The following is a 4497-nucleotide window of genomic DNA, read 5'->3' as shown; positions in this document are numbered from 1 at the left end:
TAGCAGAAAACATTTCAAGTAGAGAAACACAGCATGAGCAATGGAGATGAGGGCATTAGAGTACATTATACCACATCCTGTCAATTGAGTGTGGTTCTCACATAGGGCTTTTCAAGGGATGTGTCTGTAGATGACACTAGAAAGATCCACTGGAGCTGTACCATCACGGACTGTTATGCCCTGTAAAAGAAATTAGACCGTGTTCTGAGAGGCTTCAACATGAAGATGCCAGAAACAAAAGGAAAAGATTATCCTCCCTTCTTGACACCTTGATGCATTCGGACTGGAAAAAAGATACATATGGTTGATTTCTATGTCTCAATTAATTCATAGTAGAACTAGAGAAGACCAGAAACAATGTCAAAGAAAGAATAAGGACTCTTCAGTCTCAAAAGGCAAGAGCAGAGGGAGAACCCTTGAAGTCAGAGAACATTCTGCATTTTAAGCAAGACTGGATAGTCCGAAAACTTTGAGCTGCCTGCCATGCCCCCAGATCTTTCTTTGTGTGATGTGATCTTATTATCCTGTCAGAACCAATAGGGCCAGGTACCTGCCCGAGACAGCTATGTGGGCTGGATTTAAGGGATGAAATGGCTTATCATGAGAACCCTATCCAATGTGGGGTTTGAGGGTCATCTAAACTGATGCATGGCGAGCAAACTCAATCATATTCCCTCTCAGGACACTTTTAATGAAGACACCCCAAAGGGGAGGGCAGCAACAGAAGCTGAGAAGTAAATGCCAAGTCAGCCTTTGGTATCAGCACCACAGAGATACCTTTTTTGTTTTTTTCAGATAGGGTCTTGCTCTGTTTCAGATAGGGTCTTGCTCTGTCACCTAGCTCACTGCAGCCTTGAACTCTTGGGCTCAAGCAATCTACCTGCCTCAGCTTCCCAAAGTGCTGGGATTACAGGAGTGAGCCATTGCACCTGGCCTGAGAAATACTTTTCTTTTTTTCTTTTCTTTTCCTTTCTTTTTTTTTTTTTTTTTTTTTTTTAGACATCATCTCACTCTGTCGCCCAGGCTGGAGTACAGTGGCGCAATCTCAGCTCACTGCAACCTCCACCTCCCAGGTTCAGTGATTCTTGTGCCTCAGCCTCCCAAGTAACTGGGATTACAGACCTGTACCACTACGCCTGGCTAATTTTTGTATTTTTAGTAGAGATGGGATTTTACCATGTTGGCCAGGCTGGTCTCAAATTCCTGACCTCAGGTGATCCACCTGCCTCAGCCTCCCAAAGTGCTGGGATTACAGGCGTGAGCCAGCGGGTCCGTGGCCCTGAGAAACATCTTTGATGGATGGCACACATTCCAGAGTTAGACTCCTTGGGTTCAAATACACTTACCAGCTCTGTGACATTGGGCAAGTTCCTTAGCCTCTCTGATTCTCATTTTCCACATATGGAAATGAGGGAGCCTGCCTCCCAATGTGCTGTGCAGTTATATGGTATCTACATAAAGTGCTTCGGGTAGTCCCTGCCATAGGGTAAGTGCTCAGTGGCTATTAATATTTTTTTATTATATTCTGAAAGAGAAAAAAGACTATATTCAGGTTCACCACATCTACAAATACAGCTGCTGAGACAAATTCCTGGATTTCCTTTTTTCTTCATAAAAGTTTACAATAAATCCCTCTGTTCCTTTCCCTTGAAATCTGAAAGAAGCTAACATAGTAAGTTTAGAAATGAAAAGGTAAAGCCTCACTCTGAAAAGAGAACAAGAGGACCCAAGTTGATAATACAAATATACCTTTCGAAAGATTAAAGTAAATCATAGAGGATAATGTCATAATTGGTCACTAAATGGAATTAGAACATGTTGGGTTTTGTCACTAGCCTTTGAAGTTGACATCAAGGACAATAACCGCAGCCTTCTGCATACCCTTGGGTTTCTCTGCCAATGACAATATTGGGCTTAATGAACCATGGTTCTGATGAGATATGAAAATTTTTGTTCTTATGTACTTAAGTACTTGATCATCACATCTCCAAATACTAAAACCCCTTGAAGCTTGAAAGAGATTTAGGACTCATAAATTACAGTTATTATAATGTATTCTGGCTACATTGTGCTTTAGAGTTTGCAGACAATTTCACATATGTCTCATTTTATTTTTACAATAACTGTGAGGTAGGCAGATAGTAGGGTGGGGAAGTAGGGTGGAAAATTGAGGTTTGGCGAGATTAAAAGACTGGCTCGCGTTCATATAGCTGTGAAGTAGTAGGAGTGAATTCAAACTAAGTTCTTACCACTCTTAGTCCCATGCTTTTACAGAACAATTAGTGGAAAATTTTTGGAATCGAACATCCCCAGAGGTAGAACAGGCTGAACTTCAGTCTTGAGAAAGATGCGAATGAAAAGTAAAAATACGTTGCACAAAGGAGGCACTCCCCATTCCTATAGCACACTTAGCCAAACAATCACAGAACTCAGTAGTGATTCTCCTGGGTCTGGCTTTCGAATCCTCCCCTTTCTGGGGAGTTACCACTGAAAGATCAGGCACATGATTTTAAACCTATTTTCATGAAGAGAACGTTCACTGGCAGGAACCTGAAGTGGAGACAGCTAATGCTTACCAACAATATCCATGATCGCCTTTCTCCTGGCACTTTTTCCAGCCTCCCTTGCAGTAAGGTGAGGCCACATTATTGAACTCTGGCCAATAGAACATGAGTGGAAGTGGGCAGTCTTTTTCCTTCCCTATCAGCTGAGCGAATGAAGATTTAGAGGACAGTGGAGTCATGACATGAATGGAAGTTGGGTCTCTGAATGGCTAAGTGGAAGACCCATCCCCCAACTCCACCCTACCCCCTGCTTTGAACTACGCTTTGAGAAATTAGCTTATGAGACCACTGAGACTTGGGGGCTGTTTGTTCAGCAGTTCACCTACACTTATTAAGAAAGGTTGACTTCTTGTAACTATGCCTTTCCTTAAATCATCTTTTGTATAATTCTCAGAAGCACTGCTGGTTTGGGTGGTCTCCTCACACGTTTCTCACATACAAATGTTAAAGATTTCATGAATGATCATTACAGTGGGTTTATTTTTCTCTTTCTGCTTCTCAGCATGCCCTCTCAATTTGGGAGAAATCCCTAATTGGATGACTTTGGTGGGACCACGGGAGTGTAAGGATCATAATTCCCTCACTCCATCCCCTGCAAATTAGAGCCTGGGCACTTGACTTAAAGACTCACTCAACTGAATTTTGATATGTGGGACTTTAGATCTTAAGCAAATGAGGCAAAGAAAGAAAGACAGTTGAGAAATCAATCTCTGAAGCCGCAGCACTGATTCTAGCGTGGCTGCACTCCTGCAGCTTGCATCACCTTGGTTCCTGTTCATTTTCCAAACCTGGTTCCTCTCTGATTACCTAGATTCTGTGAGGTACTTCATGCCCATCCAATAAACTCCTTTTCTGCTTTAGTTAACCAGAGTCCATTTCAATTGCTATCATGTCTTCACGTGTGAGTACATGTAAGCATACATACACTAGACATAGGAATATTTTAGCATCAACAAGTGTTGTCAGGGCAATCTTTCAAAAGCATAGATTTGTTTGTGACCTCCTGTTTCAAGAGATGCAATGATTCTTTTTTCCTTTACAGGACAACCCCTGCCCCCCACCCAAATTTTAGCACGGCATCCGATAACCTTTTCATCTTTCTTGTTTTACCTCTCATCACTTTGTGTTTTTTTTTTGTTTTTTTGTTTTTTTTTTTTTTTGAGACGGACTCTTGCTCTGTCGTCCAGGCTGGAGTGCAGTGGCCGGATCTCAGCTCACTGCAACCTCTGCCTCCCGGGTTCTCGCCATTCTCCCGCCTCAGCCTCCTGAGTAGCTGGGACCACAAGCGCCCGCCACCTCGCCCGGCTAATTTTTTTGTATTTTTAGTAGAGACGGGGTTTCACCGTGTTAGCCAGGATGGTCTTGATCTCCTGACCTCGTGATCCGCCCGTCTCGGCCTCCCAAAGTGCTGGGATTACAGGCTTGAGCCACCACGCCCGGCCTTCATCACTTTGTTTTTAAAGACGAAGTGTCCCTCTGTCCACAGGCTGCAGCGCAGTGGCATGATCTCGGCTCACTGCAACCTCCGCTTCCTGGGTTCAAGTGATTCTCCTGCCTCAGTCTCCCGAGTAGCTAGGATTACAGGTGTCTGCCTCCATGTCCAGCTAATTTTTTGTATTTTTAGTAGAGAGATGGGGTTTTACCATGTTGGCCAGGCTGGTCTCGAACTCCTGACCTCAAGTGATCCACCCGCCTCAGCCTCCTGAAGTGCTGGGATTTCAGGTGTGAGCCACCGTGCCTGATCACCTCTCATTCATCACTTTCATTCTTCCAACTTACTCTGATCCCTGGCTCACCATTTCTCCATACTGTTGTACTTACTGTGCACTTGGTCTGTTGTGTTTTTTCCTTTTGTGGCCTCTTGGCAAGTTCCTATGTATCTCTCGTGTTTTAGCTAAAGAATTATCTTCTTTATGAAGTAGAGTTTGACCAT

This window comes from Piliocolobus tephrosceles, chromosome 10, assembly GCF_002776525.5.
Source record: "Piliocolobus tephrosceles isolate RC106 chromosome 10, ASM277652v3, whole genome shotgun sequence".
Classification (NCBI taxonomy): domain Eukaryota; kingdom Metazoa; phylum Chordata; class Mammalia; order Primates; family Cercopithecidae; genus Piliocolobus; species Piliocolobus tephrosceles.
Note: the sequence above shows the minus strand (reverse complement) of the source record.